This window comes from Somniosus microcephalus, chromosome 2 (assembly GCF_052327205.1).
Source record: "Somniosus microcephalus isolate GS21.2 chromosome 2, FLI_Smic_1.0, whole genome shotgun sequence".
NCBI lineage: Eukaryota > Metazoa > Chordata > Chondrichthyes > Squaliformes > Somniosidae > Somniosus > Somniosus microcephalus.
In genome coordinates this window covers 126837037-126850485 of record NC_140988.1, presented here as the reverse complement: position 1 = coordinate 126850485, position 13449 = coordinate 126837037, and positions in this window count along the sequence as shown.

Below are 13449 nucleotides of genomic sequence, written 5' to 3'. Positions count from 1 at the left end.
CGAGGGTTATGGCAAATCGTTTGAAGGAGGTGTTACCGGAGATAGTTTGGCCCTCTCAGTCCTATGGAGTCATAGGCCGGGACATCGCAGACTCTGTGGTCTCAATCCGAGATGCGATAGAGCTCATGGAAGAGAGTGGGAGGGAGGCTTATGTATTAAAGATAGATCAAGAGAAAGCCTTTGATAGGGTCTCTCATGAGTTTTTATTGAAGGTTTTGGAAGCATTTGGTTTCAAGGAAAATTTCATTCAGTGGATAAGGATTTTTTATTCAAACATATTTAGCTGTGTTAAATGTAATGGTTTTTTATCTAAGTATTTTCCGATACAGAGATCAGTGAGACAGGGTTGTCCCCTGTCCCCACTGCTGTACACATTGGTAGCAGAACCATTAGGTTACATGATGCGAAAGAAACAAGGTGTAGCTGGGATTGTGGTCCCCAGTTCTGGGCTGGTGTCGGTGATACACCAATATGCAGATGACACAATCTTAACATTGAGAAATGGGGAGTCAGTGAGGAAAGCTATGGAGGTAGTGGAGGAATATTGTAGAGCTTCAGGTGCCAGAGTGAATTATAGTAAGTCCCAATGCCTGGTTGCAGGGAGGGGTAGGGGGGAATGGTTGGGGGTATGTCCCTTTAAGGTGGTGGAGGTTTTGGAAGTTCTGGGGGTGCATATGGGGTGCAAGAAAGGCAGGGAAGAAGTGGATCGATTAAATTGGGAACCGAAGGTTATGAAAATTAAAAAGATTTTGGGAAGATGGGAAAGAAGGTGGTTGAAAGTGCAAGGAAGAGCGACAGTGGTGTCTGCTCTCCTGCTATCTAAGCTATGGTACTTATTGACAGTGGAGGATATTCCTGAGTGGGCAGAAAAGTCCATCCGAGAGGCTTGTGTGAGGTTTTTATGGGAAGGGAAACCAGCCTTGGTGGCTTACAATACCATCATTGGACGGAGAAATCAGGGAGGACTCAAGTTCCCAGATATTGATTTGAAGAAAAAATCCTTTAGAATCAAATGGGTGAAGAGATTTCTTCAGAAGTCAAGTTTTTGGAAGAGTTGTTTTGAGCATTTTTTAAAACGAAGTGGGATAGGAGGGCAGGGGATATTGTATATGGAATACAATAATATGTTTTTGAAATCGATTAACCTTCTCCCTAGGTTTTATAAGGGGGTTGTAGAGACTTGGGCTCAATTTTTAAAAAGTGTGCAGTTTACGCCCAAGGGGGCTGAGGAATTTTTAGAACAGCCCTTATTTTTGAATAGGTGGGTCAACATCGAAGGAGAGGTTTTATTTAATCAAGCTTTAATAAAAGCTGGGATTATATCTGTGAAAGATGTATTATACGAGGTGATTCCCGGTTGGTTGCCGGAAGCGATAGTGAGGGACATGGTGTGGTAGGAGGATCAGGAGGTAGAAGGAAAAGCAATAGGAATCATGTATGAGAAGATTGTGAGGGCAATGCCACAGGATTGGATGGAAGAAATAAATACGCCTGATCTGGGGTAGCCTGAAAAAGGCTAGGACTTGTAATTATCTCTCTATATAAATGCAAGTCTTTCTTTTTTCTTTTATCTTGAAAACTTCGATCAAATCACCACTTAACGTTTTAAATTCTAGGGAATACAAACCTAATTTGTCTAATCTCTCCTTGTAATTTAACTCTTGGAATCTAGGTATCATTCTGGTAAACCTACGCTGCACTACCTCCAAAGCTAATGGCCCAGAAATTCGGGTCGGGGGCTTCCCGCGGGTGCAAGCCCCCGACCTGCACTTACCTTGCGCGCTGGCAGTTGAGCTGCAGGGCCCCGTGGAATTCCGCTCCGGGGCCTGGCCCAGCTGCCGGTGCGCTGTGCTTGCGTGTCCCAGGGGCGTAGTTAGTGCGATGCATCCCCTGGGATCACGTGAGCCATGGGCAGCCAATCGGAGGAGGGAAAAGCCCATTCATAAGATTGACAGGAAGACCTGTGAAAACTTATGAATACTACAGGCCCCAAAATAGCAGTAAACCTTCAAATAATTTTTTTTTTAAATCACACTTTTTAAATAAACTATAAATTACATTAAATAACTATTTTAAACAATAATTTAAATTTTTGAAAAAAATAATTTAATAAAAAAATGGGGCTAAAAATTAACTTACCTTGCTTTAAAGTATTTAAAAATAATAAACCTGTGGAAAAAATGTTTTAATTTTAATTAATTGACCACTTACCTTGTAAAAAGCAGGCCTTATGCGTAAATGTGTAAATCCTGCAGGCTTAAGCTCGCGTGAAAACCTGCAAAAAAAACTACGTTCAAAGTGCACGCGCAGCCTCCCCTGCGCGCGCGTTCAACCTCTGAACCCCTTCGTTCAGAGGATCGGAAGTGCCGGTTTTCCGCGCATGCGCAGTGCATGCAGGAAACCGGCAATTCCATTCGGCCTACGGGTGAGTACCCCGTGCGTACTCACCCGTGGAGAGCCAAATTTCTGGGCCAATATAAACTTCCTAAGGTGTGGTGCCCAGAACTGCTCACAATTGTCCAGGTGTGCCTTTTTGATTATTTTCTGTAACTGTTCATGACATTTTAATGATCTATGTACCTGGACCCCCAAGTCTCTTTGGACCACCACTTTTCACCATTTAGAAAGTACCCTGTTTTATCCTTTTTAGGTCTAAAGTAGATGACCTCACATTTGTCTGCATTGAAATCCATTTGCCACAATTTTGCCCATTCAATTAATCTATCAATAGCCCTTTGTAATTTTATGCTTTTGTCTCCACTGCCTACAATGCCGTCTAGCATTGTGTCATCGGCAAATTTGGATACATGGCTTTCTATGCCATCATCTAAGCCCTTAATAAATACTGTGAATAGTTGAGATCCCAACATAGATCCCTGCAGGACACCACTAGTCACATCCTGCCAATTAGAGTACCTGCCCATTATTCCTACTCTCTGTCTCCTGCCGCTCAGCCAATTTCCTAACTAGGTCAATAATCTGCCTTCAATTCCATGGGCTTCAATTTTATGAGGAACTTTATCAAATGCCTTCTGGAAGTCCATATAAATAACATCCATAGACAGGCCCCTGTCCACTACTTCAGTCACCTCAAAAAATTCAATCAGGCTTGTCAGGCATGACCTATCTTTTGCAAATCCATGTTGGCTCTCTCTGATCAGCTGAAAATTTTCAACGTGTTCAGTCACCCTATCCTTAATTATAGGCTCTAGTAATTTCCTGAGGTTAGATGTTAGGCTAACTGGTCTATAATTCCCTGATTTCCCTCTCTCGCCATTCTTAAATAGCAGAGTGACATGCACAATTTTCCAATCTAAAGGAATGGTTCCTGAATCAAGAGAACTTTGGAAGATTATAGCTAGGGCATCTGCAATGTGCTCACCCACTTCCTTTAAAACCCTGGATGGAATCCATCTGCTCCTGGGGATTTGTCACTCTTTTGTGCCATTATTTTCTTCATTATTGTTACTTTACTTACATTAATTTTATTGAGTCCGGACCACTGATTCAAGACCTGGCTAAGATTCAGGTTTGGGCTGATAAGTGGCAAGTAACATTTGCGCCACACAAGTGCCAGGCAATGACTATCACCAACGAGTGAGAGTCTAACCACCTCCTCTTGATATTCAACGGCATTACCATCATTGAATCCCTCACCATCAACATCCTGAGGGTCACCATTGACAAGAAACTTAACTGGACGAGCCACATAAGTACTGTGGCTACAAGAGCAGGTCAGAGGCTAGGTATTCTGCGGCGAGTGACTCACCTTCTGACTCCCCAAAGCCTTTCCACCATCTACAAGGCACAAGTCAGGAATGTGATGAAATACTCTTCAATTGCCTGGATGAGTGCAGCTACAACAACACTCAAGAAGCTCGACATCATCCAGAACACAACAGTCCACTTAATGGCATCTCATCCACCACCATCAACAAGATGCACTGCAGAAACTTGCCAAGGCTTCTTCGACAGTACCTCCCAAACCCGTGAGCTCTACTACCTAGAAGGACAAGGGCACTGGGTGCATGGGCACACCACTACCTCCAACTTCCCCTCCAAGTCAGATAATGTCCTGACTTGGGAATATAGCGCTGTTCCTATATTGTCACCATGTCAAAATGCTGGAACACTCTCCTAACAGCACTGTGCGAGTACATTCACCACATGGTCTGCAGCGGTTCAAGAAGGTGGCTCACCACTATCTTCTCAAGGGCAATTAGGGATGGACAATAAAGGCTGGCATTGCCAGCAATGCCCCATCCCATTAATGAATTAAAAACAAGTACCCAGCCTCTGACCTGCTCTTGTTGCCACAGTATTTATGTGGCTGGTCCAGTTAAGTTTCTGGTCAATGGTGACACCCAGGATATTGATGGTTTGGGGTTCAGCGATGGTAATATCATTGAATGTCAAGGGGAGGTGGTTAAACTCTCTTTTGTTGGAGATGGTCATTGCCTGGCACTTGTGTGGCATGAACATTACTTGCCACTTATCAGCCCAAGGCTGAAAGTTGTCCAGGTCTTGCTGCATGCGGGCATGGACTGCTACATTACCTGATGAGTTGCGAATGGAACTGAACACTGCGCAATCATCAGCGAACATCCCCACTTCTGACCTTATGATGGAGGGAAGGTCATTGATGAAGCAACTGAAGATGGTTGGTCCTAGGATACTGCCCTGAAGAATTCCTGCAGCGATGTCCTGGGACTGAGATGATTGGCCTCCAACAACCACAACCATCTTCCTTTGTGCTAGGTATGACTCCAGCCAGTGGGTAGTTTTCCTCCTGATTGCCATTGACTTAGTTTTACTAGAGTTCCTTGATGCCACCCTCAGTCAAATGCTGCCTTGATGTCATGGGCAGTCACTCTCATCTCAACTCTTTCACTCTTTTGTCCATGTTTGGACCCAGGCTGTAATAAGGTCTGGAGCCAAGTGGTCCTGGTGGAACCAAAACTGAGCATTGGTGAGCAGGTTATTGGTGAGTAAATGCCGCTTAATAGCACTGTTGATGACACCTTCCATCATTTTGCTGATGATTGAGAGTAAACTGATGGGGCGGTAATTGGCCAGATTGGATTTGTCCTGCTTTTTGTGGACAGGACGTACCTGGGCAATTTTCCACTTTGTCGGGTAGATGTAACTGTACTGGAACAACTTGACTAGAGGCGTGGCTAGTTCTGGAGCACAAGTCATCAGCACTAGTGCCAGAATTATTCAGGCCCCATAGCCTTTGCTGTATCCAGTGCGCTCAGCTGTTTCTTGCTATCATGTGGATTGAATCCAATTGGCAGAATACTGGCTTCTGTGATGATGGTGACCTCAGGAGGAGGCCGAGATGGATCATCCACTTGGCACTTCTGGCTGAAGATGGTTGCAAATGTTTCAGCCTTGTCTTTTGCACTCACATGGTGGGTTTCACCATCATTGAGGATGGGGATGTTCATGGAGCCTCCTCCTCCCAATAGTTGTTCAATTGCCCACCACCATTCACAACTGGATGAGGCAGAACTGCATAGCTTTGATCCGCTCCGTTGGTTGTGGGATCGCTTAGCTCTTTCTATTGCATGCTGCTTCTGCTGTTTAGCATTCATGTAGTCCAGCTTCACCAGGTTGGCACCTCGCTTTTAGGCATGCTTGGTGCTGATCCTGCTCTGCTCTTCTACACTCCTCATTGAACCAGTGTCAGTCCCCTGGCTTGACGGTAATGGTAGAGTGAGGGATATTTGGGCGATGAGGCTACAGATTGTGGTGGAATACAATTCTGCTGCTGCTGATGGCCCATAGCACATCCTGGATGCCCAGTTTTGAGCTGCTAGATCTGTTCTGAATCTATCCCATTTAGCACGGTGGTAGTGCCACATAACATGATGGAGGGTGTCCTTGGTGTGAAGACGAGACTTTGGCCTAGAAATTCAGTGGGCTGCGCCACCCGTTAGCGCCCAAAGAGGGCACTTAGTGGGTTTTGCGCCACTGGCCACGCCTCCCGCTAAATTTAGCGGGGCGCTAATGGCGGCGCTAGCCATTAGTGCTGCGCCGCCACCGATGATGTCATCGGTGTGCACAGCACCCCGCTACCACCCCGATCGCCAAATTTGGTAGCGCCCCCTGCTTTAACGCCGGTCGCAATTTGCGACCAGTTCAGGGGGGCCTACTTGCGACGGTAGAGGTGCTGAGGTGCGGGGTGGCCATTTTTTTGCTGGCCGCCTGCCAGCACCTCTTCGCGCCGCCGTCCCCGGCCTCCTGAGCACCCCCCCCCCCGCGTTGTGCCAGCTGTGTCCCAAGAGCCCGGCACTTCTCCTCGGTGCTGGGCTCTTTTGCCGGCACTCGCGGTCGCCGATCGCGCTGCAGCAGGCCCCGCCCCTTTAAGAAGGGGAGGAAGGCCTGCAGTACCACAGCGTGCCGTGCCACAGCGTGTGGCGCTGCGGCACGTTGCGCTGTGATTTTCAGTTGTAGCGCCCCAAGAGGGATGCAGGGCGCCTCGAGTAGCGCCGCGCTTCCGTTTGGGGCGCTGAAACTGAATTTCCGGCGGGCGCTTGCGACTCCTTCCAGGGCGGTACTTCCGGTGCCCTGGTGAGACTGGCACCCCAAACGGGGCGCCAGTGAATTTCTAGGCCTTTGTCTCCACAATGACTGTGCGGTGGTCACTGCTACCAATACTGTCATGGACAAATGCATCTGCGACAGATAGATTGGTGAGGATGAAGTCAAGTAGGTGTTTCCCTCGCAGCTATTGATGATTCTGCTATTCCCATTTACACCTCTTCTAGACCCATCTTTTGTTTCTTTACTTGTCCCATTACCATCCCCTTTTGCCTTACACCATCATCCCTTTTGTCATTTAATCTCTCCTGCCTTCCACCCTATCACAGACCTTCGCTTTTGTTCTTTCCTCCATTCCCCCCTTTCCCTGCCTCTGTACTTGCATAAAACCTGTTACATCTCTAACTTTTTCCAGTTCTGATGAAAGCTCATTGACTGAAACATTGGGCAGGATTTTCATTGGGCCGTGGAGGCAGGATTGGAGGCATGTGGGGGGTTAAAATCGTGAAATCGGGGGGCACGAACCCATCTCGCCCCCAACCCGCCTCCATGCCAGTTTCAAAGGAGGCGGATACCCGACCTGTGCTGGGACCCGCCTCCCTGAGGTGGAAAGGGGTTCAGTGCCAATTAACTGCCTGTTAACAGGTAGTTGACAGGCAGTTTTTAGCCTAATCCCTATTTTTATTCCTGAAGTGTGGGATTCCCGACGGCTCCAAACCACGCCAAGTTAGCGAGGTGGACCGTCGGGCTGAAGGGCCTGGAGGGTTCAAGATATCAGTGTTCAGGTGAGTGATGGGTGCATGAGTGCAGAGGTAAGTGTGTTTGGTGTGTGTAAAGTGTTTAAAGAAGCTTAATTACCTTTACAGCCATCCGTCCTTCAGGTCTCTGGAGTCCCTCATCTCATCGGCACAGAAAGCAGAATGGCCGCGAGCTGTCAAAAGTTGCAGCATTCAGCTTTCTGTTCTGGAGAGATCTCTAAATCAGCCTGAGAGGAAGGAATTAACTTAGTGTACAGATTGTCAGTGTTTGATAGCTTCAAAGAGCTGTCAAACGCTGATATTTCATCTGTCAAAAGCTCTTGACAGATGAAATGTCAATCTGTGACGTCACCTGTTGCCGGCTGGCCCTTAATTGGTCTGCTGAGCCCACTCGGTGGGCTCAACAAGGTCAATCAAGTGAAAATCGTGTGGGTTGGCCACAAATCGATGGAGGTGGGACTACAACCCCAAAAGTTGTAGTCCCGCCTCCTACACGGCTCTAGTATCAAAATCCAGCCCATTAACTCTGTTTCTCTCTCCACAGATGCTGCCTGACCTGTTGAGTATTTCCAGCAGTTTCTGTTTTTATTTCAGATTTCCAGCATCCACTGTATTTTTCTTTTGCATAGATTTTTCCCTTGCGTTGGTTCTCTCACCACCTGTCAGAGGCCCAGTCTGGCAGCTATGTCCTTCAGGACCCAGCTAGCTCAGTCAGTAATGGTGCTACTCAGCCACTCTTGGTGATGGACATTGAAGTCCCCCACCCAGAGTATATTCTGTGCCGTTGCTACCCTCAGTTCTTCTTCCAAGTTGGAATGGTAGCACAGTGGTTATGTTACTGAACTAGTAATCCAGAGGCCTGGGCAAATGGTTCATTGGTCAAAACCAGCAGGTGTTAAGTCATGCCCTGCCTTTACCCTGCCAGGAAGAGAAGAATCCAGCCTAAAATATAACAACAACACATTGCATTTATATAGCACCTTTAACATAATAAAATGTCTTAATGTGCTTCATAGGAGCATTATCAAACAAAATTTGACATTGAGCCACATAAGGAGATAGTAGGGCAAAAGCTTGGTCAAAGCAGTAGGTTTTAAGGAGCATCAAAAAGGGGGACAGAGGTAGAGAGGTGGAGAGGTTCAGAGAGGGAATTCCAGAACTTAGGGCCTAGGTACCCACCATGCACGGCCGCCAATGGTGGAGCAATGAAAATCGGGGATGTGCAAGAGGCCAGAATTGGAGGAGCGCAGATGTCTCAGTGTTGTATGGCTGGAGGAGGCTACAGAGACAGGGAGGGGTGAGGCCACAGAGCGAATTTGAAAACAAGGATGAAAATTTTAAAATCAAGGCATTGCCGGAATGGGGTGAGCACAGGGGTGATGGGTGAATGGGACTTGGTGCGAATTAGGGTACAGTTGTAGAGTTTTGGATGAGCTCAAGTTTGCAGGGGATGCAAGTTGGGAGGTTGGCCAGGAGAGCATTGGAATAGTTGAGTCTAGAGGTAACCTTAGCAATCACAGTTGGGGTGGGTGTGCGGAAAGAGGAAGAGACAGATATTTCATCCTAGGTTCTGACTTGCGGCCTAAAGAGCAATTAAGCTCTGATTGAACTCACTCTGCACAATTTCCCCAGCGAACAATTGAACTTCAGTTCAGATATTTATGGAGAGGCGGGGAGGGAGCCAAAAAGGCTGTTATGCATTTGGTAAACCTGATAAACGGGTTTCCCTCAGGTTCTGCCAAATTTAATGGCAGGACCTGATTAACATATTTTGTCTCCGTTTCCTGGCCGCAGCCAGCCAGATTGAGAGGCTGGCTGGCTGTCGGGTGGGTAGCCGGGGAACGTAGAGGAGGGAGGGGTCTGCAAGATCCGGGAGGGGGTTGTGGCGGGAGGGAACATCAGAAGCCGGGAATGGGGGGGGAGATCGGAAAGGCCGGCAGGAGGGAGAACAGAAAGGCCGGATGGGGGGGTGAGATCGAAAAGGCCAGTGGGGGAAATCAGAGGCTGGCGGGAGGGGAGGAAAATTGAAAAGACAAGGCAGGGGGAGATTGTAACCAGGTAGTGCAGAGAAAGGAGGGATTGGAAAGTCTACATTGGCGGGTGGGGGGGGGCGGGGCAGGTGGGCGCGGTCAGATCGGAAAAGCCGGGTCGGTGGGAGAGGGTGGTCCAATCCGGGGTTAGCTGATCGCAGGGGTGGGGGAGTCGGCCAATCGTGGTAGTGGTTTACAGGTAAGCTTGGGGGCCCAGGTTGGGCGGGGGGCGGAGGGGGGAGCGGGGCGGGGTGGTGGTTGCACAAGCAGTGCTGGAACAAGTAGTCCTTGCCTCCCCTTGGCCTGCCGGTTTCCTGAGGCCCAGGAAATCGGCTGGCCAGCATAAAATTTTAAATGGAGACAAATGTGAGGCATGCAGCCTCATTAAAATATTTAAATGAGTGACCCACCTCCTGGAAGCGGGTTGGTTTCCCGCCAAACATCCCGTCTCCGTATAAGCCAGAAGTGGGCGGGTTCGAGGTGGGTTGGGTTCAGGTTTGAGATTTGTAATATTTTAACATCACTCCCGACCCAAACCCACCCATTTTTAGGGGTTAAATTTCCCCTCAATGTTTACTTTGCAACAGTTAGACTTTATGGCCGAAATTTTAACCTTGGTGTCGGGTTGGGTGCATGTGGGCCGCGTAGTGGGTCGGGAACGCGATGTTCTGCTCAGCGCGTTCTTCAGGGCGACGTCAACTTAATGGCCCCACTTAAAGCAGTCATGTGCGTTTCTCAGCCCAGTTAAATGGAACGGGTCTGATGACATCGATGACTCGTTTCCAGCGCCGATATTTAAAACAGCCTCGCACACAACTCATTTGAAGGTTGCTAGAGCAGTGTGGAAGTTGAAATAGAAACGTCTGAGTACTGTTCAAAATTTTAAATGATGAATACTCAAAGGCAGAGGGCTGCACCCAGACTTTCTGATGCATCCCTGCATATTCTGGTGGAGGCAGTGAAAGCACGCAGGGAGGTCCTGTTCCCTGCAGATAGGCACAAGAGAGCGCCCATTGACACCAAAAGGGCCTGGTTGGAGAGCGCAGAGGAGGTCAGCAGCAGGGATATTGTCAGGAGGAAGTGGATCCAGTGCAGGAAAGATTCAATGCTCTCATGAGGTCAGGAAAGGTGAGTGCAATGCCACACTCACCTTCAGCCTGATATGCCAGTCACCACACCCCCATCACTCTGCCTTCCCAGGCCTACTCCTGCACATCATTCCTCACACCAACATACCTTACACCAACATACCTTGCAGGTCCTCCCATCCCTCTCTCTCTATGTACATACTCACAGCCCCATCTGACCTCATCCTAATGCAATCATAGCAAGTAACACCACAGAAGGAGGCCACTTGGCAATGTCACGCCACTTCCTCATAGTCACCCTCTACAAATATAACCCATCCATTCCTTACACTCATTCCATCACTCTCACTCAAAGTTCTCTTCTTTCCCTCCTTGCAGGTGAAAAGAGCCCAGAACAATAGTGAGAGGCAGAGAACCGGAGGTGGCCCTCCAGTATTGACGCAACTGGCTCCAGCAGAGGAGGAGGCCCTGGAGGTATCGTGAGTTGCAGAGCTGCTGGTGGTGTGAGACAGTAACCTGGTGACAGAATTACATTTCATACAGCCACATGGCATACAGCAGTCACTCATATGGTGACTGATGTCAGCAGCCAGTGCAATGTTACCCATTCTTAATATAACACTTCTAATTCATCTCCTTACTCTCCCACAGGCCCATCAAGTGCCCGCCACTGCCCCTGACCCCCCACCCCCGCACTGTCCAGCCAGAGGAGGAATCCAACTCCTTAGAGGAAGCTCCATTCTCTGAAGGTGCACCATCACTAGACCCATGCACACTTAGCACAAGCGCAGGTACGGACACCTTGGTGGATCCTGTGAGAGATAGAGTAGTGTTGTCACCTGGTATCACACAATTCACAAGTGAGCAAGAACAGATGGTACAGCAATGGAGAATCCTCGCCAGAGGGTGCAAAATGCTCCAAGCTCTGCTGAGTTGCATGCAGATGCTGAGCCTCAGGGGCCATTGAGGAAGAGGCTGATCCTGGAGGGGCAACAACAATTGCATGAGGCTCTGGCTTCTTTTTCAGCTGCGATGTCTGCAAATGTTCAGAGAATGGAGAAGTCCATCTCCAACATGAGCACCACCATATCGCAGACGATGGTGATGATGTGCTGTTCCATGGAAAGGATGGCCACCTGCATGGAGCAGCAAATGCGGCACTCACATGAGCACGTACTAGCTGTGGACAACAGATGGCAGATGGTCATAGACCTCATCTCAAGGAGGGATATAAACATAGACTTGAGTGTTCACCACCCCACTGCTGTGCAGCAACGTGCTCTCCAGCTCCTTGCTACCAGGGAAGTGCGGGTGGCCCATGAGAGGGATGACCTTAAGAAAGGACATGGAAGTGGGGGCTCTTCTCAAAGCGCTCTCACTTCTCCCCCGTTGCCTCCCCCTCAGTCAAAGCCCCAGATGCTTCCTTGGATCCCGATGGCTGAGTCTGCCCCTGCACAGTCGCAGGAGGAGCAGACTTTGGTGGGGCCATCACAGGCTCCAAAACCCAGAGGACGTCTGCCAAAAGTATCTAACCAGTCGCAGCAGGGAAGCTGAGCAGCCTGCTGTAGTGTCCGTGTGTAGATAAAGACACTGAAGACAGGAGTTGATTCATAGGTATTTACTAAGCAAGTCTGGGGGGGGTTTCTAAAGGATATACACAATACACAAGCTTATATAGCCCAAGTGGCAATTACCGGCATTACGCACACCTGGGGCTCTTAAAGGCACATACACCATAATTGCTCTTAAAGGCACATACACCACAATTCCTCCCCGTCTAGCTAACTAGTACATCATATTTTAAGTAATTATTAATTACATGTTATATGCAAAATAATATACATTGCTGTATTAATTAATAAGTTAGTCTCTCAGGAGGCTTCCTGACTCGGTCCGGATAACGCCTCGGGGGTGTAGTAGTTTCTGGTGGTGTAGTAGGTTCTTCTGGCAAGGCTGATTCGGCTTGAAGGCCAGTGTCGGGTTCATTGGGCTCCAGTATCACCGGATCGGAGGTAGATATGGGTATCTCTACTTCATCGTTAGATGTATAGAGTGGTGGTGTAGGTTGTCCCTTTTCGGATGACTTGATGATTTGGTCAGCATGGCGCCTTATTATGCTGTCTCCGATGTCCACAGTATACATCAGTGGTCCTAATCGTGTGCAGATAGTTCCAGGCTGCCATTTCTCGGTACGGTAGTCCTGGGCCAAAACCGGTTGGCCTATCTGGAAGGCCCTAGTTGGCCTTTCATTCATGCCCTGAAACTGCCGGTTCTCCACGTCCCTTCGGATGTTGGGCTTGACCAAATCCAGCCGGCATCTTAGGTTTCTATTGTAGAACATCATGGCGGGAGTTTGGTTAGTAACCATATGCGTTGCATTCCTATATGCAAATAAGAAGTTATCCACCTTGTGCTGAAGTTTTATGTCTTCATTATCCATGGCCTTGATGGCCTTCTTGAAGGTCTGGACAAACCTTTCAGCCAATCCATTGGTGGCGGGATGGTATGGGGCGGACGTGTAGTGCTTTACCCCATTGTTCTTTAAGAACTTTCTGAATTCTATAGTTATATAAAAAGAAAAAGGGTGGCTAAAGTAAATGTTGGTCCCTTAGAGGATGAGACTGGGAAATTAATGGTGGGAAACATGGAGATGGCAAAAACACTGAACAATTATTTTGTATCAGTCTTTACAGTAGAGGACACTAAGAATATCCCAACACTGGACAAACAGGGGGCTCTAGGGGGGGAGGAACTAAATACGATTAAAATCACTAAGGAAGTGGTACTTGGTAAAATAATGGGACTTAAGCTGGATAAATCCCCTGGACCTGATGGCTTGCATCCTAGGGTCTTGAGGGAAGTAGCGGTAGGGATTGTGGATGCATTGGTAATAATTTTCCAAAACTCACTGGACTCAGCAAAGGTCCCGGCAGATTGGAAAACTGCTAATGTAACATCCTTATTTAAAAAGGGTAGTAGGCAGAAGGCTGGAAACTATAGACCTGTTAGCCTAACATCTGTGGTTGG